This window comes from Saccopteryx bilineata, chromosome 4 (assembly GCF_036850765.1).
Source record: "Saccopteryx bilineata isolate mSacBil1 chromosome 4, mSacBil1_pri_phased_curated, whole genome shotgun sequence".
In the NCBI taxonomy this organism is placed as follows: Eukaryota; Metazoa; Chordata; class Mammalia; order Chiroptera; family Emballonuridae; genus Saccopteryx; species Saccopteryx bilineata.
Genome location: NC_089493.1, coordinates 231,719,669 through 231,734,187, shown reverse-complemented (window position 1 = coordinate 231,734,187; position 14,519 = coordinate 231,719,669). Strand labels below are relative to the sequence as shown.

Sequence of the window (14,519 nt, the reverse complement as noted above, 5' to 3'; positions counted from 1 at the left end):
AAGGGGACTGCTTTTAATTTTTGCCCATTGGGTATGATGTTGGCTGTGGGTTTGTCATAGATGGCTTTTATCATGTATTTCCACTTTGCTGAGGATTTTGATCATAAATGGGTGCTTGATTTTATCAAATGCTTTTTCTGCATTTATTGATATTATCATGTGATTTTTCTCCTTCCTTTTGTTAATGTGATGAATCACATTGATTGTTTTGCGAATATTGTACCAGCCTTGCCTCCTCAGAATAAATCCCACTTGATCATAATGTATAATTTTGACATGTTGCGTGTCATTTTCATTTGTCTGTATATATTTTTTTATCTCTGCTTTTATTTCTTCCTTGACCCAGTCATATATTTTATAAGTATGTTGTTTAATTTCCACATTTTTGTGGGTTTCTTTACTTTCTTTTTACAGTTGAATTTTAATTTCAAAACCATATCATAGCCTGACCAGGTGGTGGCACAGTGAATAGAGTGTCGGACTGAGATGCGGAGGACCCAGGTTCGAGACCCCGAGGTCACCAGCTTGAATGCGGGCTCATCTGGTTTGAGCAAAGCTCACCAGCTTGGACCCAAGGTTGCTGGCTTGAACAAGGGGTTACTCAGTCTGCTGTAGCCCCATGATCAAGGCACATATAAGAAAGTAATCAATGAACAACTAAGGTGTCGCAACATAAAACTGATGATTGATGCTTCTCATCTCTCTCCATTCCTGTCTGTCTGCCCCTATCTATCCCTCTCTCTGGCTCTCTCTCTCTCTCTCTCTCTGTCTTTATAAATAAATAAATAAATAAATAAATAAATAAATAAATAGATAGATAGATACATACATAGAACTTTAAAAACCATATGATGAAAAAACATGCGTGGTATAATTTCGGTCTTCCTGACTTTGTTGATGTCAGTTTTGTTGCCCAATATATGGTCTATTCTTTAGAATGTTCCATGTAAACTGGAGAAGAATGTATAATCTGACATTTTGGGATAAAATGTTCTATGAATGTTTATTATGTCCATTTGGTCCAGAGTATCATTTGAGGCTGATATTTCTTTATTGATTTTCTGTTTGGGTGATCTATCTGAAGCCGTCAATGGTGTGTTGAAATCTCCAAGTATGATTGTGTTTTTGTCTGCTTCTGTTTTTAGATCAGTTAGTAGATGTCTTATATATTTTGGTTTTCCTTGGATAAGTGCATATATATTAAGGAGCGTTATGTTTTCTTGATACAGTGTCCCCTTTATCATTATGAAATGTCCATCTTTGTCTCTGGTTACCTTTGTTATCTTGAAGTTAGCATAGTCAGATATGAGTATGGTTACACCTGTTTTTGTTTAGATATTATTTACTTAGAGAATCATTTTCCAACTTTTCACTTTGAATCTACTTTTGTCCTTGCAGCGTAGATGTGCCTTGAAGGCAGCATATGGTTGGGTTTTGGTTTTTGATCCAGTCTGCTACTCTGTGCCTCTTTATTGGTGAGTTCAGTCCATTTACATTTAGGGTAATTATTGACACTTGAGGATTTCCTATAGCCTTTTTATGTTTTGTTTTCTGGTAACTTGTATCTTCTTTGGTTCTTCTCTTTTTTTTTTTTGTTTCTGTCAGTTGTTTTTGTTTGGTGGTATTCCATATTTTTTTTCTTGTTTCTTCTTTTTTTAAGCTGTGTGTTTCAGTAGTGGCTTTTTTTGTGGGCAGTTACCATTAGGTTATTAATAGAAAATGTTTGGCCCTGGCCAGTTGGCTCAGTGGTATAGAGCATCGACCTGGCATGCGGGAGTCCTGGGTTCGATTCCCGGCCAGGGCACACAGGAGAAGCGCCCATCTGCTTCTCCACCCCTCCCCCTCTCTTTCCTCTCTGTCTCTCTCTTCCCCTCCCACAGCCAAGGCTCCATTGGAGCAGTTTGCCCGGGCGCTGGGGATGGCTCTGTGGCCTCTGCCTCAGGCGCTGGAATGGCTCTGATTGCGGCACAGCGACGCCCCAAGATGGGCAGAGCATCGCCCCCTGGTGGGCATGCCAGGTGGATCCCAGTCGGGTGCATGCGGGAGTCTGTCTGACTGCCTCCCAGTTTCCAGCTTCGGAAAAATACAAAAAAAAAAAAAAAAAGAAAAAGAAAAAAAAGAAAATGTTCATGTGTACAAAGGTCCTTTGTCTTATGAGTGCTTCTGCACTCCATCCTCCTCTGCTACTGCAGATCTTTATGTTATTGTTGTCACTGATTATCCTTGTTTTTATTGTGACCTTATTGGAGCTTTTACTTGTAGTTTTGATTTGTTTTATTCTTTGTACGTCATTGAATACCCCCTTGAGTATTTCCTGCAGTGGGGGTTTTCTAGTGATAAATTCCCTCAGCTTCTGTATGTCTGTAAAAGTTTTCATTTCTCCTTCATATTTGAAGGATAACTTTAATGATACAATATTCTTGGCTGATAATTCCTCTTTTTTAATTCTTTGAATGTTTGGGTCCACTGTCTTTTGGCTTGTAAAATTTCTGTTGAGAAGTCTGCTAATAACTTAATGGTCTTTCTTTATATGTTATGTTCTTTTTCCTTGCTGCTTTGAGGATTCTTTCTTTGTCATTGATTTTTGACTCTTTTATTACACTGTGCCTTGTAGTAGGTCTGTTTGGGTTACAATAACTCAGCATTCTGTTTGCTTCTTGGATTCAAGGTTCTAATTCTTTCCATAGGATTGGAAAATTCTCATAAATTATTTGTTTGAATAGGCTCTCCATTCCCTTCTCCCTCTCTTCTTCTCATATACTCATTATTTTTATATTGCTCTTTCTGATGGAGTCAGACAATTCTGTATAGCTTTCTTAGTTTTTTAAATTCGTGAGTCTCTCTCCTCTTGTCTCTGTGACATCTCTAGTTGTATGTCTTCAATGTCACTGATTCTTTTCTCTATCAGGCTTGTTCTGTTAGCTAAACTTGCTACCTCAGTCTTCAATTCATGTATTGAATTCTTTATCTCTGTTTTTGAAGTTTCAATCTCCTTGGTGAGGTGTTTGTTTTGTTCATTAATTGGTTTTCTGAGCTCATTAAGTTGTCTATTGGTGTCTTCTTGCATCTCTTTGAGTATTTTCAGAACATAAATTTTGAATTCTCTAGCATTTAACTCCAAGGCTTCCATGTGATTGAGATTTTTTTCTGGAGATTTTTAATTTTCTTTCTGAACTACATCTCAGTCTTGTATAGTCATAGTATTCAATTTCTTCTTCCTTGATGGCATTTGAGAGTGGTATTGTTAAGAACCCTTTAGTCTATTCAGTATGTGGATCTTTCAGGTGTGCCTGCAAGCCCAGCTGGGATTCCTTTGCTGCATTATAGTTGTTCAGTTAGTTGGCATTTCAAGGGTAAAGATCAGGAGTATCTCTTACACTGGCATTACTCTGACATCATCTTCCTTATGACTATTTTGCAACTACAAAATTTTACTTCTTTTTAAAAAATACTTTTATTGAATTAATTGGGGTTATATTATATATTTATATTGTTAATAAATTGGTATTTCTGGCATTTAGGTACCAAAGAATAGATTCCTAAAAATTTACCTAATCTCTTTAGATGTATTTACATTTCTGCATTTCTCTCTGTGCAATATATCTGTATGACAATCCCCTGTCAGGGTACACATGCAGAGCAACCAAAAACTACACAACTGAGTGGAGCAATATATCTGTATGAATATATAGACATGTATTTGTATATATACATTCTCTAATGACTAATTATGTTATGCATTTTTCATATGCTTATTTGTTGCCCATACATCTTTTTGGAGAAGGATATATTAAGATACATTGAAATATTTTGCAAATCTGAGTGAAGGTTATGGAGTGGTTGTTTTTTATACTACAGTGGTACCTTAAGATATGAACAGACCAACATACAAATTTTTTAAGGTATGAGCTGTGACTCGGTCCAAGTTTTTGTTTGAGATCCGAGTGAAACTCTGAGATACGAGTCATGATTCGGGAAGCTGCCTCTAGTTGGTGCATTGGCACACAGGTCCAGTATCAGCAGTTTGATATACAAGTTGACTGATTTACGAGCTCGGTTACAGAACGAATTAAATTCGTTTCTCAAGGTACCACTGTATTTGTTTCTGCAATATTTTTTTTTTTTGTATTTTTCTGAAGCTGGAAACAGGGAGAGACAGTCAGACAGACTCCCGCATGCGCCCGACCGGGATCCACCCGGCACGCCCACCAGGGGCGACACTCTGCCCACCAGGGGGCGATGCTCTGCCCCTCCGGGGCATTGCCCTGCCGCGACCAGAGCCATTCTAGTGCCTGGGCAGAGGCCAAGGAGCCATCCCCAGCGCCTGGGCCATCTTTGCTCCAATGGAGCCTTGGCTGCGGGAGGGGAAGAGAGAGACAGAGAGGAAGGGAGGGTGGAGAAGCAAATGGGTGCCTCTCCAATGTGCCCTGGCCGGGAACCGAACCCGGGTCCCCCGCACGCCAGGCCGACGCTGTACCGCTGAGCCAACCGGCCAGGGCCTGTTTCTGCAATATTTTAAAAGACTAAAATTATTTCTAAATAAAAAGGTAAAAAAGAAAAAATATTATAAATATGGTCACAGAATTATAAATGTCAAATCATCTTTAAATATATATTATATTAATAATTACAATAATTATAACATATTGTAATATGTGATCTATCATGTTATACTATGTTTTCTTAATTAATTAACTTTTCCTTCTTTCTCCAAGTCAGAGGAGGGGAAACAGAGAGACAGACTACCACATGTATCCTAACTGGGATCCATGCAGCAACCCCTGTTTGGGTCAAAGCTCTGCCCATCTGGGGCCATGATTGCAACTGAGCTATTTTTGCCTGAGGTGGAGGCTCCCTAGAACCATCCTCAGCACCTAGGGCTAATGCACTCAAATCAATCGAGAGGGGAAGAAGGGGCGACAGAAAGAGGAGGGCAAGGGATAGAGTTGCAGATGGTCACTTCTGCTGTGTGCTCTGGCCAGGAATTGAACCCGGGACATCCACATGCTGGGCCGATGCTCTATTATTGAGCCAACCAGCCAAGGCCTATGATATGTTATGTTGTGTTGTTTTGTTTTATATTATATTATATTATATTATATTATATTATATTATATTATATTATATTAATACCCTTTCGTCTATAATCTGTCCGAAAACTACCAGTGAAATCTGAAACTGACAAAAACCAAGGCAATTATTTCCATATGAATCAGTGTAAATGTATTACTGTATTAGCACTCACAATCAATTTAAAAAGCACAAAAACACTAGAAAGCAATGGAATTATTTGGCTAGACACGCAGGATTATGCTCACACAACGAGAAACAACGCCACACTGAGCAGAAGAATGCGTGGGTTGTTGCCCTTTGTTTTTGCAAAATTAGCAGCGAGGTCACGAGGGCATGCTGATGAAATCCGAGACAACTAATAAAAACCAAGACAAATTTTTCGCTAAAATAATCGAAGAAAACCGAAACTGATGATAACCAAAGTCAACGAAAACTGAGGCATTACTGTATATTATAAACTCCAAATGTTGTTAATGAAGATTACAAGTGGAGGAGGACAGTTATGAAGAAATAGAAACTTAGAAAACTTCTCATCTGTTGAGGTGGGCTGAGTGGAAAAAAGTCCATTTCAATCCTGATTTGCATAATTAGAGGCCTGTTTGTTTAACAGAAGTATAATAAAAAGGAGAAGTGAAAACCAGATAAATTACTACAGAAGAGATAGCAAAAGAACCATATTCCCTGTATTGAAAGAGGGAACACAGGACAGGGCACCAATATAGAAATATAAAACCCTTAAAGCAAGATGACAGACAAAACATACATGATGTTTACACCTAATGTTAAGTAAGGTATGTAAGATGTAAAATGTATTCAGAATAACCTCACATAAATTCAACACAGAAAACAAAGGGAATCAAATACATTGAAGTGCTTGTCTTTGGGCAGTGGAATCATGAGTGATTTGTATTTTCTTCATTATAATTTATGTGAGTATGAATTACTTTCCCACCAAAATATGAGTTATATTTTTTATGTGTTTTTTTTTGTTTTGTTTTTTTTACAGGGACAGAGAGAGAGTCAGAAAGGGATAGATAGGGACAGACAGACAGGAACAAAGAGAGATGAGAAGCATCAATCATCAGTTTTTCGTGGCGACACTTTAGTTGTTCATTGATTGCTTTCTCATATGTGCCATGACCGCGGGCCTTCAGCAGACCGAGTAACCCCTTGCTCAAGCCAGCGACCTTGGGTCCAAGCTGGTGAGCTTTTGGTTTAAGCCAGATGAGCCCGTGCTCAAGCTGGTGACCTCTGGGTCTCGAACCTGGGTCCTTCCACATCCCAGTCCGACGCTCTATCCACAGCGCCACTGCCTGGTCAGGCATGAGTTATATTTTTTAAAAAAGGAAAATATAAATTTCCATTTATCCTTGTTTTTAGAGCTAAATCTTATTAAATTGTGCATGAAATGACATCAAGATCTTCTGCTTAACATTTTTCATGGAAATGTAAGTCTGCCCCTTGGGCAACATTGCTGTGGTAACAAGTTGCAAGCCAGTAGCCACATCCACCATCACAGCCACCTGGCCCATGAAGCTTCGCATTTGATTCGGACAGATGGTAATGAAAAACGGAGTCAAGAACTGGTGGGCCATTAGCTTTAATCCTAGCTTGCACCCGGCAGGCAAGAAATACACACAGTGGGAAAACACTTCCCTTTCCATTCAGGGCTCCCAAAGTCACTGACTTATCTGAGTTTCCTAGAATCAAAGGTTTCTTCCTCACCAGCCTTATTCTCCTCTGTTCCCCACCTCCTTCTCTCTGCACAAACTCTGCACAAACTGGCTTCTCCTTCAGCACACCACCATCTTGGCTGCTTCACCTCTCCTCAACGTGGCCTTTCTCTGCTCTCCCTGCAATGCTAATTTTAGGAACCGAAGAGAGAGAAAGCCCTGGTCTGCCCCATTTTATAGTGTAGAAATCAAAACCTTTAATCCAATATACAAACAAGGAAGTCTCTGATACAAAGTCACTTGTCTGAGCCATAATGGGATTCCTCATGAGAGTGCACGACCCACATCATGCAACAGTCAAGGGTGTGGGGACAAGCTTAGTGTTGAAAAAATCTTATTATTAAAAGGGTGGGGGGAAAAAAGGTGGGAAAGGCTATAAGGACCCTGCCTGCTCACAGCCTGTCCCCCATACCCAATGCAAACTGTAAGCAAGCAAAGATATATCATATTTACAAACTTATTTGACCAACACAAGTTTTATCACTTACTGTATTTTTCTCTCCATAAGACGCACCTGACCATAAGACACACCTAGGGTTTTAAGGAGGAAAATAAGAAAAAAAAATATTCTAAACCAAATGATGTATTAAAATATTTAGTAAAATACCGTATTTTTCACCCCATAAGATGCCTGGGCATTTTCCCCTCCACTTTTGGGGGGGGGAAGTGCATCTTATGGAGCAAAAAATATGGTAAGTTGTTTTACCTGAAATCCTATCCCTCACATCAATTTTAGTTTCATCTTGGGTATACAAAAGGTCATGTCAAGAAGTTATAGGAATAAATATTAATGTCAGTTTTGATTAAAGTAGAGCAATTTATCCCCCCCCCCTTTTTTTTTTGTATTTTTTTCTGAAACGGGGAGGGAGTCAGACAGACTCCCGTATGTGCCCGACCAGGATCCACCCGGCACGCCCACCAGGGGGGCGATGCTCTGCCCATCTGGGGCATCGCTCTGTTGCAACCAGAGCCATTATAGTGCCTGAAGCAGAGGCCACAGAGCCATCCTCAGCATCCAGGCCAACTTTTGCTCCAATGGAGCTTTGGCTGCGGGAGGGGAAGAGAGAGACAGAAAGGAAGGAGAAGGGGAGGGATGGAGAAGCAGATGAGTGCTTCTCCTGTGAGCCCTGGCTGGGAATCGAACCCGGGACTCCTGCACATCAGGCCGACGCTCTACCACTGAGCTAATCGGCCAGGGCCATTTCTCCCCTTTCAGATGGGGAGTTGTTCCTTTACATGGACATTTGCTTGTACTCTTGAATGATTCGGGATCACCTCCGTCAGCATCCTGTTTCATTTCATGGCCTCTCAAAGGTGGTGGGGAGCAGAAATTAAGAGTGTGGGACTCTGGACACAGAAGATCTAGACCTGAGTCCAGGCCCTTGAGCAAGTTGGTAAATATCTTTGTGCCTTAGATTCCTCATCTGTAAAATGAGGAGGATGATAACATTTATCTTAAAGTTATTTTGAGAATTTAATGAACTAATATTTGTAACATGTTCTGAAACACAGCCCAGTACTTAGGAAGTGGTATAGAAGTCTTAATCAAATAGGTAAAATTCACTCTAAATTATAGGCTGTGGCATTTTATCTGCCTTAAGTCTTTTATCCCCTTTAGTAACTGTAAAGCCAGTAGCCATGGCCACCATCACAGCTGCCTGGCCTGTGCAGGTTTGCATTTGATTCGAACAGACAGTAACGAAACAACAGAGCCAAGAACTGGTGGGCCATTAGCTTTAATCCTAGCTTGCACCCAGCAGGCAAGAAATACACACAGTGGGAAAACACTTCCCTTTCCATTCAGGGCTCCCAAAGCCACTGACTTATCTGAGTTTCCTAGAATCAAAGGTATCTACCTCACCAGCCTTATTCACCTCTGTTCCCCATCTCCTTCTCTCTGCACAAACTCTGCACAAACTGGCTTCTCCTTCAGCACTCCGCCATCTTGGCTGCCTCTTATTTCCTCCACGTGGCCTTTCTCTGCTCTCCTTCAGCATGGGCTCCTCTGCCCCATTTTATAGTGTAGAAATCAAAACTTTTAATCCAATATACAAACAAAGAAGTCTCTGATACAAAGTCACTTATCTGAGACATAATGGGATTCCTCATAAGTGTGCACCACCCCTATCATGCAACAGTCAAGGGTGTGGGGAAAGGCTTAGTTTTAAAACTAAGCCTTAGGCTATAATGACTTTGCTAGCTTACAGCCTGTCTCGCACACCAATGCAAACTATAAACGAGCAAACATATATACTATATTTACAAACTTATTTGACCAACAGTAACATAACACCATTTCTGTAGCTTGTCATACATTGTGTGAAATATGTTGCATTTCTCCATTAGGTTCCTGCTCCCTTTGACCTCCCAATCTTCCAGATACAGAGCTTAGAGCTTTTCAATCCTTTCTCCATCCTCCATCACGTCATCAAATCTCTCTCCCTTTGACTCCTGCTTCCTGGCAGCCCTGCTCTCTACTTCGCAGAATCATGGCTTATTTATTTACCCTAACTTATCTACATATTGTTCCTTTTCAAGAGCCTTTTTAGAAACAATGCCTCCACCCTGTGCATCCAGTATGGTGTGACACATTGGTCCGAGAGATGTCAACTAGAGTGCTGAGGGAAAAGGTGTTTTGAACTCCTATAAAGTTGGTAAATATGCCAGGCTTAGCAAAATTAACCTATGCAGCTTTGGAGACTATACTATGCTAATGAATGTAGTTTAATGGGGAGGACAAAGGGCAGCATTTCTCAAAGTGATTTGACTAGTGAAGCCATGTTTCTCTCTCTCTCTCTTTCTGTTCCTCTGAACTGGAAGAGTTGGCAGAACACCACTTTGAAAACTGCTGCCTTCCCTGAAAGTGTTGACACTCTGTGGTGAAAACGCCCCACAGTCTTGTGGGAAAGAAACAGTCCTGAAGGCATGATTCAGATCACACCATTCTTACCTTTGTGACCCGAGTTTGTTCATGCCCCAAATCCTAGAAGTAATACAATCCCCCTCATATTGCTGGAGAACTTCATGGGTATACTCATTCTACCAATACTCACGGACGGCCAGGTGTGTGGAGGTGAGCCATCATCCCCACAGCTCACAGGACTACGTGCTGAGACCAGGAGGTCTGAACCAGACATTCAGGTAAGAAACTTTCCCTCCTTTGGAGCCTAAAGAGCAGAGCCAATCTAGCTGTGGAGGGATGCGAAGGAACTGAGGAATAGTGTGAGTTCTGCTTGGTCCACTCTTCATGGGACACTATTTTGACAAACCTTCCTGTCTTCAGTATAAAAGCTGTACCACTTAGAGTCAAACAAATTACAAGGGTTGATTTTAAAACAATGATGAAAATCAAAAACGTTGACTGTCGTAAGTACTGTATATGTTAAGTCTACTTTCACTCGGAGACCTAAGTATTGTATTTCCCCATCTGTGCATGGAATCTCAGGCAAATCCTATATTAATGTTTAGAATCTTAATAATAATGTAAGTGTTGTAATCCCTTCTAGGCACATGAATAGTCTCATTTTAACCATTAATATGTTGAGTGCTGTATAATGATTAACATTACAAACTTCCTGTCATGGCAGTGCTCCACCCCTGCCACAGTGGGGGGCTATCTTCTTCCCACTGACCTCTGTGGGCAACGCCTCTCACCCTCACTTCAGAACTGAAGTGTGAGTGGCAGAAGAAAGGACAGAAAAGCGCTACTTGGCCGACGTAACCTCTGGCCCCTCTTGGCGAGGGGGGTCCCCAGTGCTGATTCTTTTTCTAATCTAGCTCCTCAAAGACAGGGCTGCTGGGGCCCCCACACTCTGATGTCCCAGCGCCTCACCCCGAGTAGTCCTCATTCCTCCCTCATGCTCTGGGCAGCTATCTGGCCGTCCATCTTCTTTACAGTGTTAGTGGCATTAAACAAGGAGGCCCTTAGACAGAGGTGGCTCTGATGTCTTGGAAGCCTATGTAAGTAAACAGAAGTGTAAGCCAGATTCAATTTCTATAAATGCACTCATTGAGAAAATTAAATTGAAAACTAACCAATCACAAGCAACTGACTAGGTTTTTCCAAATAATTTCCTTGCTTTGCTTCTGGGTCTGTTCTAGGAACAGCCTCCCCCCTAGCGCCTGTCCACAGAGAACTGCTACCCACTTCCAGTTTGGCACTGCCCGATTCCAATCGGTTTGCTCAAATGAACTCTTGAAAATATTAATGTGCCTCAGTTTATCTTCTAACAGTGGGTATCATATTGTCCTTCCAGATAGGCATTCCCCAGAGGTCACATCGGCCCATGAGAAGCTCTGGTCACCTTTGCCAGTCGGCTGTAGGAGGGCACTCTGTTTCCAACGCAGCTCTTTCCCCTCCACTCTGCGTCCTCAGGCCTGCGCAGCCACAGCCCCTCCTGCAGTCTGTATGTGCCTCAACTCCAGGGCACTTCTGCCAAGCCTTCCCAGTGAAGGGAAGACCCCTTTCTCAGGTGACAAGAAACATCACCCTATCTTCACTAAGGTGTGGATACACAGTCCTTCAATAACTTTCTCCAAATAAATGCTCTTTAAAAACAATCCTTTTTCCCCCAACCTACCCAGGTTCTCTTATATGCTTCAGAGAAGCCCTGAGCTGAGCTTTGCAGCTTTGACCCCTCTTTCTGCAGATACTGCTGCATCAACAGTCTATCAAATACGTTGCGACAAAATGTAAAGATACCTATTTTTTTTGTTACAGGCCTCCCTTGGGGATTCAGTGAAGACTAAGGTAGAGTCTTTAACATCCTGGTAAACAACCAGTATATAATTTTATATAATAGAGGTTCTCTGATTATTCACTATATACTAGTAACTTAGAGTATAAGCATCATGAAGGCAACAATTTCTATCCTTTTTCTAAGTGCTCTATCCCCAGCTCTGAGAATAATGCCTGACATATGGTAGGAGCTCCACAAAATTTGGTTAAGTATATATGTTATTTTACAGATAAGAAAACTTAGGCTTAGAAAAAAATAAGTAACTTGACCAAGGTTATTCAGCTAATAAACCATGAAGCAATGATTTGAATAATTAGTGATGTAAAGCAAGTAATGTTAATCAGATGTATTTTATTAAAGCTTTGTTTATGCATATTTCTGTGAGCTTCTATATAGTTATTTTCATGGATGTTTTAAATTTATCTGACTTCCATAGAAATCTTCTACAATTTGGTTACCCTTCTAGAATTTGGTTGGGATATTCATTTACATTAGCTCATCAACATGACAACACAACGACCTAACCTTGGATGACCACACTGCCATCTGGTGTTCAATATATGAATTGCAAATTCAATGTCTGTATTATAGTCCTTTAGGACCATAGCCAAACTTTACATCCATTATCTCAGTTAACTTTCACAACAACTACAAAATGGAAACTATTTGTATAGCAACTTAAGAATGAATTGATAGAACCTGACCAGGTGGTGGCTCACTGGATAGAGCGTTGGCCTGGGATGCTGAGGATCCAGGTTCAAAGCTCTGAGGTTGCTGGTTTGAGCGTGGGTTCATCTGGCTTGAGTGTAGGCTCACCAGCTTGAGCGTGGGGTCACTAGATTGAGCGAAGGATCATAGATATGACCCCATGGTCACTGGCTTGAGCCCAAGTTTGCTGACTTGAACAAGGGGTCCCTGGCTCAGCTATAGACTACCCCAGCCCCCTCCCATCAAGGCACACATGAGATAGCAATCAATGAACAACTAAGGAGAATAAGGAGCCACAATGAAGAACTGATGCTCTCTCTCTTCCTATCTGTCTATCTATGTCTGTCCCTTTCTCTCTCATTAAAAAAATAAAAAATAAAAAAAATGAATTGATACAGTAGCGGGACCAGGAGTGGATTCCAGGCTTTCTAGCTACAAATCTTTTTCTTAACTATTGTATTCTACTGTTCCTCTAATGAAGGAACAATTAAGACATTCAGAGTCAGGAACTCACTTAAGAGGTAGCCACATAAACTTTTATTAGAAAGCCATGGTAGGCCCTGGACAGTGGCTCAGTGGATAGATCATCAGCCCAGTGTATAGATGTCTCAGGTTCAATTTCTGGTCAGCACACATAGGAGAAGTGACCATCTGCTTCTCCCCCTCCTGTCTCCCCTTTCTCTCCTTCTTCCCCTCCTACAGCCAGTGGCTCTATTGGTTCAAGTGTGACCCTGGGCACTGAGGATAGCTCCACTGGAGCTCATCAGCCTCAGGTGCTAAAAAATAGCTTGGAGCTCAAGCATCGGCTCCAGATGGGGTTGCCAGGTAGATCCCGGTTGGGTTGCATGCAGGAGTTTGCCTCGCTATCTCCCCTCCTCTCACATAAAAAAGAAAAGAAAAGAACAGAAAGCAATGGTATGTAAAAGATTAGATTTGCCTAAAACATGAATCATGTATAACCATACAGAAGTTATTCATAACTTATTTTTTGTTCTTCCAAGATCAAAGTCTTGCCAGGTTTGCTTTCTTCTAAAGCTTGTCTCCTTGGCTTATAAATGGCTGTCTTCTGACTGTGTTCTCAGAGATTCTCCTCTTAGTCTATGTAGAGTCTGTATTCATATGTCTCTTCTTCATAAAAGATCATCAGTCATATTGGACTAGGGCCCGCCTATATCATCTCATTTTACCTTCATTACCACTTTATCTTTTTTTTTTTCTAGTATTTTCTGAAGTTGGAAATGGAAAGGCAGTCTGACTCGCACATGCGCCCGACCGGGATCCACCCGGCACGCCCACCAGGGGGTGATGCTCTGGCCATCCGGGCATTGCTGTGTTGCAACCAGAGCCATTCTAGCACCTGAAGCAGAGGCCATGGAGCCATCCTCAGCGCCTGGGCCAACTTTGCTCCAATGGAGCCTTGGCTGCGGGAGGGGAAGAGAGAGATAGAGAGAAGGAGGGGGGGGGGTGGAGAAGCAGATGGGCGCTTCTCCTGTGTACCCTGGCCGGGAACCAAACCCGGGACTCCTGCACGCCAGGCCGACACTCTACCACTGAGCCAACGGGCCAGGGCCTACCTTCATTACCACTTTAAAGACCCTCTCTCCAAATACAGTTCCATTCTGACATATTGAGGATTAAGACTTCAACAGATGAATTCAGAGGAAGGGCAAAAATCAGCCGATATCAATTATATTTTGTTTAAGGGAATATTATCAACCAACTCACTCTATTTCAGTAATGCTAACTAAATGTCTTAGGACCTCTGCTTCTTCACTCTTCTACAACCTGCTTATTGGCCTTTTACAGGGCTAATAATATCTCCACTTTCCACCTAGTTGATGCTAGGAGGATGAAGCCTAAAATCATTTTATTATTTACTCATATAATTATTTCCCTTCATTTCTTAATGTTTGACTGCTGACCCAAGTGAGGAAAATGATCGTCTGGTATTTAATCAACAATGATGAAGCCTATTTTTTAATATTCATCATTTCTAAGTCAGTAAGTACTATGCAAGAATTCACATTTGATATTGTTATAAAAAAGTGAACCACATGGAAACATTTGCCTCATTACTTTACAGTTATTTCTCCTAAAATTAATACTTCATTACCTGAATAGTTTGGAAGAGAACAACTCTCCTTTGCTGAATCAGGAAATCTGATTATTATACAGCATTAATCTAATGTCAAAGAACATTTTTTTCCTTTTTTTTTCCTTTTTTTTTTTTTTGTATTTTTCTGAAGCTGGAAACGGGGAGAGACAG

General features: G+C 41.2%; 1 protein-coding gene and 1 non-coding gene across 3 annotated transcripts in view; both read right to left on the bottom strand.

Annotated features, from left to right (window-relative positions):
- The window catches only part of MACIR (macrophage immunometabolism regulator), a 54,997-nt gene that overhangs the window by 36,901 nt on the left and 3,577 nt on the right, over window positions 1–14,519 (bottom strand). The gene's annotated exons all lie outside the window — the stretch shown is intronic.
- TRNAI-GAU (transfer RNA isoleucine (anticodon GAU)) lies at window positions 7,930–8,005 on the bottom strand. The gene has a single exon. It is a non-coding gene; the product is annotated as a tRNA-Ile (tRNA).